This window comes from Amblyomma maculatum, chromosome 1, assembly GCF_055883805.1.
Source record: "Amblyomma maculatum isolate TAMU_Amacu chromosome 1, ASM5588380v1, whole genome shotgun sequence".
Lineage (NCBI taxonomy): Eukaryota > Metazoa > Arthropoda > Arachnida > Ixodida > Ixodidae > Amblyomma > Amblyomma maculatum.
This window is the reverse complement of record NC_139344.1, coordinates 160136537-160154796: the sequence shown is the minus strand read 5'-3', so window position 1 is coordinate 160154796 and position 18260 is coordinate 160136537. Positions and strand designations below refer to the sequence as shown.

At 46.1% G+C, this 18260-nt stretch overlaps 1 protein-coding gene and 1 pseudogene across 1 annotated transcript in view; one reads left to right on the top strand and one right to left on the bottom strand.

The window, feature by feature from the left end:
• The window catches only part of LOC146204748 (ATP-binding cassette sub-family F member 1), a 94253-nt gene that overhangs the window by 16422 nt on the left and 59571 nt on the right, over positions 1-18260 (bottom strand). The window lies entirely within an intron of this gene.
• On the top strand, positions 14952-16596 carry LOC146204750 (uncharacterized; annotated as a pseudogene).

Below are 18260 nucleotides of genomic sequence, written 5' to 3'. Positions count from 1 at the left end.
GCGGCCATATTGGTTTTCTGCGTCACCGGTGGACGTCATCAGACGTCATGAACACGAAAGAAACGATGACGTTGAGCACCTAAATATGGCCGCCAATTGAGAGCGTTTTTTTGAGAGTGGCCGAAGCAGTCTCAAACGTTTGAGAGTGAAAATGGCGGCCGCATACATTGCGATGCGCCGCTGTGAGGCATTGTGTCGGTGATCCCCGGCGAAGGATGAAGCACGAAGACGTGTTTGACTTGCCGGACGAGTTGTTCAGACTCTGTTCAACTCGGGAACAAGCAGAAAGTGAAGTGACTGTGCGACGATTGCTGACAAACATCAATGAACGGAGGCTTGCAGGCGAGTGCGTCGTCACCGCGGCGGCAAGTGCATCCATTTTTTTGCTACTGGAGGCTTCCAACCATGATTACACCGTGCTTCCAACGTACGTAGGGAATGTACGATCGTTTGCATCACATAGTGCGCCGGTAGCGGAAGCCATCGGGCAGAAAGCTGATTACCGTCAAGGCGCCGCGGGGAGATACGGAAACAATAAGTCGCTAGGCAAGGGGTTCTACGCACGTTGTGAACATCACAATAGTGAGTATATTTTGTTTTTGACTGCGTGTGTTTGGCTAAGAGTTCGGAAGATCATAGTAAACTAGTATTGTGCCTGTTTTATCTTAGATCTGCGATGCAAACACGCGCATATCGTGACCCTGCTGCCCCACCGGACCAATGCCTCCTCCACGACGCGTTCATCTAGCGGTACTGTGCACCGAAAGATGAACGAAGGTCTGCTGAACACCTGCGTCTTTTCCCTGGTTAAGCTCTAAAACCCGTTTTCATCATCAAATGATCTTGATTATATGCATTGATGTGTGCAATGGACCGCTTGTAAGTCTGCTTCTCTGCAAGGCTTTATTTCCAACCAAAAGGTCTCGTTCCCACTCATGCACTGTTTGAAGAAACGCACAAAGGCAAGTTCTCTGTTCTTTTCAACAGTTGTCTTCAAGATGACTTAGCGAGAGCTATCGAAAGGGTTCAATAGCTGTATACCTGCCCTTTATATGTAAAGTACAGGATGAAGGGACTATTGATTGTCCAGCACGCCTTGCTCTCAGGCCATTTGTCACGCTCCCTGCCTGCGACTCATTCGAAACTTGAAAGTGATTGTGTCGTAAAAACGCCTGCTTCTTTTCATTTAAGCAAAGACCGAGAGTGTTTTCTGATAACAAGACCTTTTTTTGGGGGGAGGGGAGGAAACAAGCCTTGCAGGGAGAGGCTGACTTAGATTTTGGCAGGTGATCCATTTCCTGAATATGTTGAAGCTGCATGAATGAGACGGGCTAGTTATGCCAAAGAATGCACGTTGCAGTGAAAATTTGTTATCATGGCAGAAGCAACAGGAGACAAATATTTATAGTGTTTAAATTTATTTGCTGCCTAGGAAACCGGGGTGCTTGTGTTATGCAGGTAATCATCGCACGTTATTTATACAGTCAAACTTTGATATAACGAACATGCATATAACGAATTATTGAATATATCGAACTCTTTCAAAATATTTTTATCAAACACATGTATTTTTTACTTCCCTTAGCGAATGCGGTTCGGCATAAAACGGATATTACGAACTTCGCGACGCTAAGCACTACCTCGCTTTAATAGCAGGAGGCAGGCTTCGTGGCACTACATGCGTGTTGTGCGGCGCAGCAAACGTTTAGGACTACCTCGCAGGCGCTGACAGCGCCATAGATGCCCCGACGGCATTGGGAGTTGACAGCCAAAGAAATTTATGGCCTCCGAGATCACCCCCGCGCGTCTGTTTGTGCATGCAGAGGTGATCTCGGAGGCCGTAAGAAATCGTTCGCATCTCACAATCGCTGACAACGCCGCTTCAGCAGCGGCGAGATCGAATGTTGCTTTTGCCTTTTTGGTTTTTGCGTCTTTTCAGTGTTAGCAGCGGCGTTGCGGGTTGGGTTGGGTTGGGTTTTTTGGCACATAGGCTACTATGGCCATCATGCGCCAAACACTAGGTTGCTGAGCTTTTTTATGAGTGAAAATGAAAAGTTTAGAAAATTACAGCTGATTTAGAATCCCTAACTCTTTAAGAAAACTAAAAACAGATGAAATTTCAACAAGCGGGTTGTCTCCTAATAGTAAACAGGGGTGGAATGGGATGCGTTCATTATAGAATGGAGTAAAATATTTTTTCCTTAACTGCTCAAGTTCTGTGCACGAGATCAAAATGTGGTTCACGATGAGCTCACCTCCACATTCTTTGCATAATGGTTTTTGCTCTTTTCTCAGTAAGAAATTGTGTGTCAAGTGTGTATGTCCGATTCGAAGACGGCACAAAATCACCTCACTGAAGCGTTTGTTATGTGTACATGATTTCCATTCTCCTACTATGGGTTTTACTGTGTGTAGTTTATTTTGCTCTTCGTTATTCCATGTTTTCTGCCATTTATCTATCAGGCTTCTTTTTACTAACTTAATACAATCCTTGTAGGGAATTGGTATTTTCTTTATTTTCTTAGTTCGAGCTTGTGCAGCACATGAGTCGGCTACTTCGTTACCATCTATCCCAACATGGCTAGGAACCCAGCAAAAGATTATGGTTTGGCCTTGCGTTGTGATTTTTTCTATGCCGTGAATGATGTTCCCTACTATAGGCTCAACTGCATTTTTGGAATGTAATGTCGTAAGCACACTTAAAGAATCGGTATAGATTATGCCCTTTTCACAGTTCTGTTGCATAATTTTATTTACAGCTACATAGACAGCGTAACATTCTGCAGTAAATATTGAGGCACTGTTAGGTAGCCTTACAACTTTTTCTCTGTTGCCTTGCACGACAGCACATCCAACATAATTTGCTGTTTTTGATCCATCTGTGAAAAATTCTGTGAAGTTCATATACTTCTCTCGTAGTGCTAGGTATTCCTGTAATATGTGTTCGTGTGCTGTTTGATTTTTTCGGAAGGCTGTCAGTGTGAGGTCACATGTAGAGGGAAGGCTGTACCAGGGCGGAAATGGATACTGTCTCTGGGCTACAGTTGGAAGTGCATCCAGTATTCCTAAATCTTGGCATATTTCTTCAAAGCGGAGTAGTAAAGGCCTGATAGCATGGGGTTTGTTTATGAACAGTGTTCTGGAAGGGCACTTTGTAACTAAGGGGAAACAGAGATGTTTTGGTAAAGATCTTATCCTGAGTATGTATTCACATGTAAGCATGCTTCTCCTGTCGGCAAGGGGTGGTTCATTTGTTTCTACATAGATGCTTTTAATGGGGGATGTTCTGTATGCACCACTAGAAAGACGTAAGCCGAGGTTATGTATTGGGTCTAATCGCTTTAGATATGATGACCTCGCGGAGCCATACACAATACAACCGTAATCTAAACTGGGGCGTACAAGAGAGCGGTAAATGTGTAAAAGGCATGTTCGATCGGATCCCCAGTGCTTCTTTGAGAGAACTTTGAGTATGTTGAGGGACTTAGAAGCTTTCTTCTTAAGGTTAGTTATGTGAGGCAGGAATGTTAATTTTTTATCAAAAGTTATACCTAAAAATTTGTGTTTATTTTTTACTGGCAGTTCAGCTTCATTTAGGTATAAAGTTGGATCTGTCTGTAGGCCTCTCTTCAGTGAAAAAAGAACAGCTACTGTTTTTTGAGGGGAGAATTTAAACCCATTCCTGTCTGCCCATGTAGCTAACTTATTCAATGTTATCTGTATTTGCCTCTCACAGGATGATATGTTGGATGATGTACAGGCAATTTGCAAATCATCAACGTAGAGCAGCGGCGTTGCGACATGGCCGTCGTAGCGTTTGGCGGAGGCTGCGTCGGTCGTCATGTCGAGTGTGGTGCGCGGGTGTGCGTAGTGCTGTGATGGCGGTGAACGTGAAAAAAAAAGAGCAGCACTGACGTTAAAGACCAAGCTCAAGATAAAATCAGGGCCTTCAAGGCAGTTTACAAGAGGAGACTGATTGACACTCTTCTCGTGAAGCTTCTTATGAAGCAGGACTTGAAGATCGACTTGCTGGAAGCATTAAAGCGGCATGGGACAGCGTGAAAGGCGAAACGATTACCAACTGCTTTCGGCACGCAGGTTTTGTTCCAGCAGAGGCCCGTGCATCAAGTGACGATGGGGACGATCCCAACAAAGAAAAAGCAGAGCTCCGCGAGCTCGGTGAGCCTGGAACGATTTTTCGCGTTTTGTTGGTGACATGCCCGCAACAATGACTGTACAGGACTTTGTAGGTGACGACATCGCGGCGACCACGGCTGTACTGACGGACGCCGAAATCGCTGTGGAAGTTTCTGAACATCCTGCAGACGATAAGAACATTCCGACTTCACAAGAATCGCTTGCTGCATTGGATTTACTGCGCCGCCACTGCAATGTTATTGAGAGCAGTGGGTTTGCCCTTGTTGAGTGTTTGCAAACTGTGGAACAGGGCGTGATACGGAACGCGATCAACACAAAAAAGTAGGCCCCGATAACGCAGTTCTTTGGACGTAAATAAATGAATGTGACCCAAGTAGGCACCCTACGAGCTGCTGCGCCTTCTCTGATAAATTTTGCTGCTCTTGCATGTATTTTGTACGAAATTTTATATTACAAATTATGAATAGAGCGAACTATTTTCAGATTTTTTAACTGTTCATTACAACGAGGTTTACTATCACTACCAAGTTACAAGGCTGTCCTTACAATGATGCTTGCCTAAACAGCCTTGGCACGTGTTGTCAGCATTCCTGCGAATGTTTACGATTCAAGCTGTGGGCTACTTGGTATGGATCTGCAATTGTATGCTAAAGCATGCTCAAAAGCTTCTGAGATTAGCAAAAGGTGGGCCTAAGTGGATGTCATATTTTGGTAATGCAGGAGACGGCAACTACCCACTGAAGTAATGGCTGATTATACCAGTGCCAAGCCATCCCAGTCCCATCTCGCTGTCCCTTCTCTGCTACTGTCTTGCAGCCTAGTACAGTTGGCTGAGGTCACTGTGGTGTAAACATGCTTAAACTGAAACGTGCAGTATTACAGCAAGGCAGTAAATGTTCATGATGCTGATTGTAATCAGAAAATACCACCAACAAAGATCTTTTTACTGCTACCTACTTATTTCTCGGCAGCAACATTTCACTTGAGTGTTTTTACTCAAAAGAGGCAGCATATAGAGAAGCACATGCACTTTGATGTACATTGACCATACAACGTTGACATGTACATTGGAGAATGAATTATTAGGCTCAAAGAAGCCATTCCCTTTCATATTGAAGCTACCAATACAAATAGGTACTGTATGCATGGTGCAGTATACAAAATGCTTATATACCAGATATAACAAAGCCAGCTGGATGGTAGACTATTAGACGTCTTGCTCTCTGCTGAAGCAGCTGCTAGGAGAATAGTGTACTTTACTAGGCTTCAGTGCCCAGAATGACTGCTGAATGACAAAAATCTTAGCGACAATAAAATAACTGTAAACATAACAAATTCATTGCTGGGGGGATGTGTGAATAAATGTTATTTTACACAAATGAAACGTGCAGCACTGTCAAGAAGAATGCTAAACAGCTTGAACACAGCAGACGAAGCTAAACTACAAGTATCCAAAAAATGACTACGCCATAAACGTGTGATGGTTACACCTTTACACAGCTACTTTTGTCACTGGCATTTATTTTTCAAGTCGTTTCAACAAATAAAGAAAAATTCATCTTCTGTTCAAACTGACATTTTAAGGCTTGTACATAATTCACACAACATTGCAAAAGAATGCAGAATGTGTATAAAATGAACATATTTTGAAACACTACAGAGACTCCTTGGTGGATATAAAGGCACTTGCAAGCTAGTACACATTCTCCACCTATCTGCACACCTCTCTGGTGGGCCCTTTGTCATAATGCGATCGCGGAAATTGAGCGGATTTACCAGCTCGCCTGCGGCATCATACACCAGCACGCATAATACGCTTGCCTTTCCCGCCGACAGAGTGGATACCGTCTAACATGAACAGGCACTACGACACCGTCAGAGAGGCCTTCCAACAATGTGCGGCCAACACCATCACTCTTCTCGCTGCGCGAAATGCAACATACTAGACATCCCTGTTCAGGCCTACCTTTATCACCTCTAAACTGAGGTCTGGTATAACAAACTCGTTCTCGCCTCGGTGATGGTAAAAAAAAAGTTTTCTTTCTCCTGAACAAACCAAACGGTACATAAACATCAGTTTCTGTACCTTACACAGTCTGAACAACATCAGCAACTGTACATGAACGGAATGGAGCAGCAGCAGCATCAATCGGAATATCAAGAACCGAGCCCAATGTACCCGCAGTCAACTGGTTGCGAAGCACAGAAGCAAGACACCGTGGCTTGCACGAGAAGTCAGTGGTGTAGGGTCGTGCGTCGGATTTCGGTTCCCGCACTGCAGTCGTGAGCTCTTGCATAGCGGCTGCCACCTACTTTACCAATACTGCCAGCTTCCATCTGTCGGCAGAGGTAATAGTACAGCCTTCATTTGTATATTCTAAAGAAACAGAACACTAGATCACATGGCTCCTGCTTGTCGCTCTTGTCATCACTGGTAAGCACTGATGAAAAACACCGACTCTCTTCAGCAAGTCGACTTAGTCTATTTTCGTGACAAACACTTTCACCAAGCTGTTCACTGCAGGTTCATAGCCTTCACTGCTTTCAGTCAGATTTTTCCGGCTACTAACGACATCCACACAGGACCTAGATTTTAAACGACGCATAAAAAGCAGCAACTAGATGGGAAATCAGCTGTTTTTTTGCAGGCCGCCATGTTCACGCCTCGCTGTCGTCAGCGGACCCTCGCAACAAAAACAGTTACCCAGGAGCACATTTAATTGTAATAATAAAAATGCTTCTATTTTTAGTTGCCGTTTTTTAGCTTCAAACAATGTTGCTTAGATAAATAGAAGAATATTTAAAGTTTTATTCGCTGAGTTTTCCCGAAACATTTTTGCACACGGCCCCCTTATTGTGCAAATAAAAGTTTCCAGGGCGGGGCTCTGCTATTAAGCACCCTAGCCTTGCTTGTAATTGGCTAAAGCCGCAATGTCGTCACACTTCACATGTCTGGGTCTCGTCATTTTGACGTCCCGTTCTCAAACTTGAGAGTGATTTTGAGAGCGGTGCGTAATCCGGCCCCTGTTAACGTCCGAGAAGGTTTATTACAGTCGCGCGGTCATAGCTCGCCAGTTGCGGCGCACACAGCGCAGCAGTCGATTGCGACGTCGGCGACGCACGAGCCGCTAGCCTCCACGGCTTTCTCGCGGCGCATACAACATGAATGGGGATGGCCAGATGCAGGCCGTATGGCGCCGCAAACCGTTTGCGGATCGCGATTGCGGAGCCAGCGATGTCCGGTCCATGTGCACCCGCCGCGTACGCCGCCGCCAGCTACGGTGGTTGTGACGTCTGTGGTTTGTGGGCCACGCGCTGCTGAAAGCTTTTCGCGGCGTGAGCCCGACAGAAAATCGCAACGTCAGCAAGGTGCGGACCACGTGTCGCCGCAAACTACTCATGATGCGTACATAAAGCGCAGCTGGCGTTTGCGGAGTCAACGATGAGTGGGCACTGCGTAGTGATCAAGACTGCGGTCGCAGTTCGCAAGCTCGTATCTTCCATAGTGGTGCGGGAGAGTGTTCGGGCCATCCGAAACTTTGCACGTTAATGCGGGACTGCTTTTAACAAGCAGTCCCGCATTAACGACAGTCCCGCATTAGCGAACGTTTGAAGTAGTGATCTGCACCATTTTTTCAGCACGTCAGCCAGTTGGGAACAGAGAAGTGGAAAAACTGCTGCAGCACACTCATCCGACAACTCAGGCCCGATCATTTCTGTCACAAGCCCCGGCGCGGCCATTGCTGTTTACTTTCCGTCGGTTCGGTAATGATGATAATGATAGCAATGAGATTTCTTTTTTTTTTGTGCAGTGAAAGCGGGTTTTTGCTTGCCTGCCTGCTGGCAATTACACACGCATGTTTTTAACAACACCGCCACCAGAGCAACGAGCCCCACTTTTTTTTTTTCGCTGCCACGCCGACCACGTTAAATTGCGATCGACTCGTGAATGCTGATTTCGCCCGTGACTTGCATGTGTCCAGTGTTTTTTTTTTGTATTTTGGCCTGTCAAAAACATGCCACCTCCTGTCAAAAAGCGGAAATTTTTGATGCTGCAAGAAAAATCTGCAATCATCGCCAAAGCTGCAAAAGGCAGAAAAAAGTGGACATTGCGGAGGAATTCAGTATCCTGTGCAGCTCACTTTCTACGATTCTGAAAGCCAAGAACAGCATCATGGCGGCACTTCAGAATGGCACGCGCGCGCAGAACAGAAGGGTGGCCACGCAAGTCTACGAAGACGTGGACAAAGCTGTATATCAGTGGTTCCTCGACAAGAGAGCGAACAAGATAGATGCCTTTGTCTGGAAGCCTTCTGCAGCTGAAGGCAATAGACCTTATGCAAAATTGCTGCCATTTATCGGCCGCCACGCGCGTTTCTGCCATGTTGAAGGGTAGCTGCATTGAGGAGCGGCAAGCGGCATGGGGGTTGCGCAGCCGGCTGCGTTAATGCTCGTTGTTGCCGATAATATCGACATACTGTTGTGCCCCTTGTTGTTCGCAAAATTAAAATAAGGGTGTAGAAGAAAAGCAACAGCAAGTTACATCCCTCGGGACTTCTTTTTTTTTTTTTCTTGAGGCTTGTGTTAATATGCTCTCGTGTGTTGTCGCGCTAAGCGCACTTTCGATCAACGGCGAGCCTGAATTGTAAAATATCTTATTTAGTGTGCATTGGAAGATTGCAAATCAGTACCCGGTGCTAAGGAAGACGAAATATATCACCCACGGTGTGTTAAATTTGCCTGTAGACGGACTACGCATCGCTTTTTCGCATAAAAGATGTGCAAGAGTGTTGTTCTTGATTTCCTTGTTGTGCTAATTTACCTCAGCTTTTAAGGTTTCATGCATACAAGCTGTCAACAGATTTCGCCGGTATGTATACGTCCAGGTATCCAGATAGAGCAGGTTTCGGCACTTCAAAGGCGCCAGACTGCTCTCTTAAATTCCAACGCAATATTCCAACGTCTTTACGCATTCGAATCATCGATGAATTGAATATAGTCGACTACGTCCAGGCTTCAGTTGCTGAGATGTGTCTCCAGAACACGACTTGCAAAGGAAATGACTAAGAGTATATACGTGGCAGCAAATGCCCCGCTCTGTTTAGCTGCTCTCGTCTACTGCGAGTTCGCATGATTGTTGTTGCTATAGTGATGACGATCACTGCGCTGTTTGCTTTTTTTTTATTAGTGCGAGATTTTTTTTCTGCGAGTTGTGTGAGGTGCATCGAAAATGAGTTACGCGCGCCTTAATTTGGACTACGCCAGTTTTCTTTTCTCCCATCCATATCACTGAAGAATGCCGTTTCTTCGTTTAACCTTCATGGCGCGCCATGAAAACAGTGTAATGATGTATACGGATTGAAACTGTTCACTATGCACAGAGCAATATTGTTTGTAGCGAGCCTTACCGCGCTTAGCAGTGAGATTTGCTATTGCGGCTATCGCAGTAGAAGCAAGAATGAGCGCACACGTCTTCCAACTTTATTTTGTCTAAAAGTACCCAGCCCTATAAATGTATGCATCACATTTTCTGTATGCCCATTGCTTGGTACATTCTACTACTTCCCTGAATTGCTGCTGGCAAATAATGTTTGCTGTTTTGCAATATGGCAAAAAAAAAAATCCCATGCATCACAGCTCCACACTGAAAACATTTGTGTTCTTTCAGGTGTCAACTGACTGGACGCCCCATAAATTCGGACTTTGCAAAATAAGGTCGGTAGCTATAGAAAGAAAACCACCATTTAAGGGGAGACGCGGGTCTTAAAACGATCGAAAATGGTCAAAAAGTCGATTTTGGGAAAAACTCATTTTCGGAAGGTTTATCCTTTCGAGCATCTACAGTAAAATTATTAACGCTGAATTCGGTCGGGAAATGCGATAAAATCGGCTTTCAAAACACCACGGCAGCGACGAAATGGCCCCGAAAAGAGAGACTTTGTTCGAACTTCCCGCGCGCGCCGCCGGCGTTGCAGCCGGCCGATCGCCGCCATCTTGGGCTTGTTTTGAAGCTGGTTTCTTTGTGCGCAATTTGAGCTATCTCAAAATGGCGTCGCTCAAGCCGAGCGGCGGTTCGGGCCGGTTTCCCGAAGGCCGTTTTCGGGTCGCTGATTGGCTCGCACGCGGCGCGCTTCGCGCGCGCGCCGTTCTGCGCCTCCCATTGGCTGGTGTGACCGTCTACGTCATTTTTTTTTTCTTTCTCTTGCGTTCGCCGCTGTGGCTGTCGCTTCGTGCGCGTCTGATTTTGCGCTCGTGTTTCTCTGCACGCCGTGTTTCCGCCTTGTGCCGGGAGTTTCTCTTTGCGATCGAGATGCCGGGAGACAGTCGATTGAAACCGAGCACGCAACGAGCTTTTGGAAGCCAGAAGAAACGTCCGTGGAACAAAAACAGCAGGCAGCGGCCACCAGTGCGTCGCCGGGACCTGCAGTGCCGGACTCGTTGGATCCGCCGGGTACATCAAGCACGCTGCCCGATGACGGCACCGCGGGACCAAGTTGCAGCACGAATCGTATCTCGGATCGTGGTACACTTCGTGTTGATGCTGTGTACTATTCGTCGACCGAGCAGGCGCAGCGTGTTGAGCGATCGGCGCAAACAAAGTCCGTTCTGTCGGAAAAGTCGGCAACCCAGCGCAAGTTCGACCTTCTTGGCGTCAGTGTGGATTACCAGACAGCTGATGCCGGTACCCAGTTCGTGATTGTGGACTTGAAGGTTTTGAACAATTTTTTCGCGCAAGCGAAGTGCGGAACCTGCAGCGCAGGAAGTCTGCGTTTGAGCAAGGCAACAGATAAGGAGTACGGCCTTGCTGTAAAGCTTCTGCTTGTCTGCAAAAACTGCGATTTCGAACAGAAGCAGTTCTCTTCCCCAAGAATAAGCGAAGCAGTTCCCTTCCCCAACTGTTTGCCTGGTGGAGCTCTCGTCTCCTTGGCTCCAGTCCTCACTTTCACCTCAAAAAAAAAAAAAAAAAGAAAAAAAAAAAAGTCAACCCCTAACTTCTGAAAGTAACCTCTATAATTTCATCACACTTACACATTCGACATTTTTTTTTTAAATGTTTCCTTGGATGGAATAAGACACTTTTTGTTTTGTTTTGTAGGGAAACTGATAGGGAACATCTGAGTAACATCCGTTGTCGAAGATTCTTCCCAATATTTTCTGCACTCAGTGTCAAAACTTCAAATGAGTTTTTCTCAGCTTCATGTTTTTTGGTGACATGACTAGCCTTACGGAACTTTTCATTGGGTTTTTGTGGTGCAATTTTAATAAATCTTATACCGTTGAATTCAGAAAGGTTTGAACTGTGGAGCTATGCTATTTTTATATTGCTAAGTTGAACATATCAAATTTATTGAACAATAATGTCAGCTAATTATATTTTCGAATTGTGGGGCATCTACATAATTGAATATTTTTATACTGTGATGTACATCAATGATAATATAAGTAGCATAGCTCCACATGGCAGGTCTTTGGCTACAACTACATTTTAATCGGAACGTAAAAATATTGAGGGAAACTGTCCTAACGACCCGTAAGAAATTACCAAATTAGGCTTTGGTTATTTCCCAATAACATTAGAACTAATTGAGATAGAGTAAAACTAATTACATTTTTGAAAACAGGAGGAAGAAATACATATACACACCCAATTTCGTTATTATATCTCTAAAAATAAAAATTTTCATTTTAAGACCAGTGTCTCCCCTTAACATTAGACAGCCCGTATATGTTCGCTACTTTTTCGCAAAATGATTTCGTGAAGAATGTCGTTAGTGTCGAATATTGCATGAGAACGCAGTGCGATTAGTTTTTTCATTCAATATCTTCACAAGCAAATAAAGCCATTAAAATTCTTTCGCCCATCAGAACCCATCAGAGCGCAGGTCCATCAGAGCGCATTGACCTTGGCGCAGTGTTTATTAGGCGCATCAGTCCTTTATTAAAAAAAAAAAAACAAGAAAGAACATTAAGCTCCTTCGTGTATGCGTAACGACATCGCAGACATGTTTTTACACCCGGAAGCAATATCAATATGTTTTGCACTTTCATGGACGCGTATTTGAGTAGCGTATCAAGAATGCCCCGGAGCAACAACGAAGGATTTGCCATTTGTAGCTATGTTGTTACCACCGTTCGCAAGAAGTTTTGGCAGTGCAGTATCGCTTCAAGAAGTAAAGTTGGAATGTAGGCAGCGTAGACAAGTCAATCGTCTATTATTCCGTCATTTTTTGCTTTGAATGCGAACAAATACACGGAAATCACACAGCACAAAGCAGACGCAGCTAACGTGACGGCAGCAGGCGTAGCCGACGCACTCAACTCTTGAACATGGCGTCGTGTAGCGCGGTTCGCTGAAGGTCCAATAGATGGCAGCAATTTTGCATAAGGTCTATTGACTTCGTGTGCATTCTGGGGCACGACAACTGTAAGGCGAGCACCAGATGGCTAAGCCGATTTAAAACGAGGCCCTGCATAATCGCCAAGGTGTTGTAGGGGGAGTCTGTGAGCGTCGACGCTGAAGCAGCATCGTCCTGGATGCAGAAAAGTTATGAAAGCATAATGGACAAATATGAGCCCTCCGAATTTATAATGTGGATGAAACTGGCTTTTTTAACGAAATATTGCCATCGAAAATGCTCGACCTGAAGGGACAAAAATGCCATGGAGGCAAGCTGAGCAAAAAGCGGGTGACACTAATTTTTTAAACATGGACAGATCCGACAAGCATCCCCTCTTCGTGATCGGCCGGAGCAAGCCGCCACAGTGCTTTAAAGGTAACTGAAGGCTTCCGGTCGAGTACACTGCTAACTAGAAAGCTTGGATGACGCGCGCAATATCCTCGAGCTGGCTGGAAGGCTTTGATGCGGATATGCAAAAGCAGGGCAGATCCGTCTGCCATTTTTTCGGATAACTGCAATGCCTACCATATCAAAGACGTCCTGACGAGCGTCCACTTGATTTTTTTTCATCCGAACTGCACGTCCATTATCCAACCTTTTGACCAAGCGGTTATTAACCCTTTCGCTGATGTTGCTAAACGTTGAAATGAAGCGATCGACGGAAATTGATCTTTTTATGGTGCTAGAGATGGTTGCCGCGGCATGGACTTCGGCCATCCTTGTCCAGAATTGCTTCGGACACGCCGGTTTCGCAGCTAGTCAGCACGCCTTGGCAGAACCGGAAGTGAGTGTTCCTGCAAGCGGCAACGATCTGCAGCCACTAATTGAAGCATGGGACGCGCTTCGCAGTGTCGATGCAATGGGGCCAGACGCTGTTCAACTGGGTGACTTTTTATGTGCGGACGCCGACCTGATCATGCACCAAGAATCCGCCTTTTTCACAAGGCCACTCTGCGCATATGCGCCTCTCCCCTGGTTGAAAACAAACCAACCACAGCTGCGCATGCGCAGCCCTTGGCCTCCGCGATCGGCGCAGCCGTAGCTCATCTCGGAGGTCATGTGTAGTTAATATTCATGACAGGCGTATGCGATAGATGGCGGTAGCTGTCAAGAACACACACCGTCATTTCACTGGTGCCAAGGATGCTTTGAACCAGTAGCAGACGAATTTTCAACCACTCCCAGAGGGCACCACATTTTGTGAAAAAGGCGAATTCAAGGACAGCGCTATTATCGACAGTGTGCGCAAACGAAATGAGGAGAGCGACGATGAAGAAGGCGAAAACAAAGCACCAGGAAAGCAAGTAAGCTCGCATGATGTGCTTGATGCTTTTGATGTTATCCGCACTTTCTTCAGCAACCCCGACGACGACGAAGCTATGCATAGCTTATCTAACTACGAAGCACGAGTCGTGAAGCTCCTGCATAGCAGTGTGAAGCGGAGCAAAATAAGCGACTTTTTTCATTAAATTTTCATTCTGGAAAGTAATGTGCGTTCTTACTTGCCCCTTTTCACGACAGCGAAATTCATGCAGGAACGGAAGTTTTCCTTCCCCGGCGGTTTCGTTATTACGGGGTTCGACTGCACTTCCTTTGTGCTTCTGCAACCTGTATTATGGCATTAAGGGGAGACACGGCTCTTTGAGGCCGAAAAATCGCCAAAAATTCGGGTTTCTGAACTATTTTTTTCTAGAATTTGGAGGTTCTGAAGAACCCATTCTTGAAATATTATAGTCATCTGACTAGTATTTATTGTGTTATTAGATTTTAAAGTCAGTAACATGACAATTTTCGCTCGTAAAAAGACCTCAAGATTAGTCGAATTCAACCTCGCGCCCCGCGGCAACGGCGCAGCGCAGCGCGGCCATCTTGGTATCGTTCGAAAGCTGCACTCTTCTATTTTCCGTTCCTAGCGGGAAACAGTTCTCTGTCTGGCAACAGTGGAGCTAGACCGCCGCAAAAAAATACTAAAATCTCGCACGCTATTGGTGTTCTTGCATCACGTGGGACAAATCCTGCTTTCCGATTGGACACCGGCAGCATCGTCTGCTACACAAAGACGATGCTGCTCCGATCGTTCGCCATCTTGCATTTCGACCGCATTTCTCCGTTGCGATGGCTGGTGGAAAACGGAAATTTCGAACGGCGCACGCTTTCGGCAAAAAACGAAGACGGCGGCCTTGGACGTGTGAGGAGCCGTCGGAACCGCCAGCAGCAGCAGCGACGACCACCTCGACGAGGCAGTGCAGTGCGTCAGAAGGGTCGTTGGCATGCGCGGCGGCGACACCCGTCGCGGTGCCGAAAACAGTGCGCATCGATAAGCCACTTCTTTCCGATGCACAAAAAGCGGCAATCGATCTCCACGCACAAGAAGAACAGCGAAGGCTTTCTTCCATGTCTGCGACCCGCCGCAAGCGCCTTGTGGGGGACTTCAACGAAAGGCCGGGAGATGAGACGCCGGGAGTCGGGACGCCGTTCACCGTTCTAAGCCTCGCAGCCGTGAACGAACTCCTCCAGCATGCGCAGTGTAAGCAGTGCGGTAGCCCTGTGACGCTTTCGAAGACGGGCCGGGAGTACGGAATAGCTGTCAAGCTTGTTTTAACCTGTGATTATTGCGGTGAACTTGATGCGCAATGGAGCTCGCCGAGAGCAGGTGGGAATGAGACCTGCAACCCTTTCGAAGTGAATGTGCTCGCTACTCGTGCAGTGATGAGCACAGGGAGCAGGCAGACAGTTTTAAATGACATTTTTTCTTCGCTGAACGTCTCACGACGTGGTTTGCACCCGAAAACCTTCCAGAAGTATGTGAAGAAAAAACTTAACCCTGCCGCGCTGAACGCTGCCGCGCATGTGATGAGCGAGTGCGCCGATGCCGTGAAATCTGTGTACAATAAGTTAAACTTCGGAAACCCCGGCAATATTGCGGTTTCATATGATGGAACGTAGCTGACAAGGGGCCACTCCTCACACATCTGCGTAGGCACAGTAATTGAGCTGTTTACAGGGTATGTGTTCGATTTTGTGGTGCTTTCAAACTTTTGTTTGGGATGCCAGCTGGGCCCGAAAGAAGATGACCCTCACTATGAGCAGTGGCGAGCTAACCACCAGTGCCAAAAAAATAGTTTGAGCAAGCCTGGGCAAATGGAAGTGGAGGCTGCACGAATACTGTTTGTGCGATCACTGCAAAAGCATGGCCTGCGCTATACAACGATGTTGTGCGACGGCGATAGCAGAGCTTTTAACAGCCTGCACGAAGAAAAGGTATATGGTTTTGTGGAAATCGAAAAAGAAGACTGCATTAGCCATATTCACAAACGCATGGGCGCTGCTCTGAGAAATCTCCAGCAAAAGCATAAGGGAGATAGCCAGAAAAGTCTCGGTGGAAAGGGCAAGCTCACAGGGGATCTTATTGCAAAATTATCCACCTACTATGGGCGGGCTCTGAAGGCGAACCAGGGCAACATTGATGACATGAAGAATGCTGTTCTTGCAACATATCATCATGTGACCTCGACAGATGCAAGGTCGAATCATTCGCTCTGTCCAAAAGGGGAAGACAGCTGGTGCATCCACAACAAGGCTGTGGCGAAGGTGGAGCCAGCACCAAAGCATCGATACAACCTCCCAGACTATGTCGCTGAGGCATTGCTACCTATATACACACGCCTCTCCGACAAGAAACTACTTGAGCGTTGCCAGAGAGGCAAAACGCAAAATGCAAATGAGTGCCTACACTCTGTGATATGGTCACTCGTACCCAAAACCAAGCATGCCTCTCTCTACACTGTTGAGAGTGCAGTAGGGGAAGCTGTCGCCAGATTCAATGCTGGGAAAGAGCATGCCACTGAGGCTATCCTTAAAGAATTGCACGTGAATCGAAGCAGCATATTGGTACAAAGATGTGCTGAGAAGGACCAGCGCCGGCTGGCTGCATCGGACAGGAAGCATGCAGGTGCTGAAAACTTCCGGAGTGCCATGAAAAGGAAGCAAGGGAAAACTGTTGATAGTGATTATGTTCCTGGAGGCTTCTGACACAGTTTGCAATGAAGTTCAAGCCTTGATTTGCAGCAAATAAACTCCGGCCTTGTTTTCAAACTTCTTTTCTTGTTTTCTCAAAATGGATTTTTTAACCACTCCACATACTTTTGCCCAAGATATCTCCAGATGTGGTGGTCAGATTGGAACAATTCTTGTTGTATTTTGAAGCTTATGAATTGCTTCTGACACAGTTTGCAATGAAGTTCAAGCCTTGATTTGCAGCAAATAAACTCCGGCCTTGTTTTCAAACTTCTTTTCTTGTTTTCTCAAAATGGATTTTTTAACCACTCCACATACTGTTGCCCAAGATATCTCCAGATGTGGTGGTCAGATTGGAACAATTCTTGTTGTATTTTGAAGCTTATGAATTGTTCTCTGCAATAAGATCTAAAAAGCATAACAATTCCTCTTTGAAATTTAATTAAATTAGGAAGTTATTTGTTGAAATTTTCCCAATTTTTGATGGATGTACAGTGGACGCCCAATAAATGAAACTCGGTTAAATGAAAATTTCGGATAAACGGAATTAAGTAGCGTTATTTGGTTGGATTCCTATGCCAACACAGTAAAATTATTCGGTTAATTGAAACACCGCTTATTTGTTACCCTCGGTTAAATGGCACAAAAGCTGAACATTCGGAATCTGACCAGCGATGTTCTCGCACATGGCACCGGTAATCTCACAACCATGAACAAATACTTCACAGCCAGAACTACAGCTGAGGCAAGCCAATCCAGTAGCCATCGTTGTTGCCGCCGTGCTGGCTCGTCGTGTCGTGTGTCGTCCCAGTGCTCTGCGTTAGGCCTACGCGAGGTCGATGCTTGGTCGTGATGGAGAACGTTCAGAAACGACCACACAAAGCGCTCTCGCTTGAGAAGAAATTACAAGTTCTTCAGGAGCTTGAGCGAAACGGCCTGTCGAAAACAGAAGTTGCGAAGAAGTTCGACATCCCGAAGTCAACGCTGTCGCGGATATTGAAGAACAAGGCCGCTATACAAGGAGCTGTGAAGACTGGGACTTTTGCTTCAAGCCGAATGCGGATGAGGACAACGCCGCATGAGGAATTAGAAAAGGTTCTCTTTTTATGGTTTAAGCGTGCACGGAGCGCTAATTTTCCGATAAGCGGTCCCATTCTGGAGCAAAAGGCGCGGGAGATAGCCCTGCAACTAGGAGCCGACAACTTCAGCGCCAGCGATGGATGGCTCAGCTGTTTTAAAAAGCGGCATGGCCTAGTCAAGACAATCTCCGGTGAAAGTGCTTCCGTGGACAAAGACTTGTGCGCCGACTGGCAACAGGGGCCACTGCAGGATATTTTAAGCAGCTATGAGCCATGAGATGTGTTCAACATTGATGAGATGGGCCTTTTCTATAAAGCACTTCCATCTAAGACACTGGCCTACAAAGGCGAAGCCTGCACTGGTGGGAAGCGCAGTAAGGAGCGCATTACGGTGCTTGTGGGCGCGAACATGGCAGGGGATGAAAAACTGAAACTGCTGGTACAGTAAAAGCTCGTTAATTCAAATTCCACGGGGCCGCCAGGTCAGTTCGAATTAACCAAAATTCGAACTAATGAAAGTGAGCAAAAATGAAGGCGTTTGATGCCCGGAGGGCACGAAAAACATTTATTTAGCAAAAAAGTCTGTTATCATCTTCTGCTTCTTCTC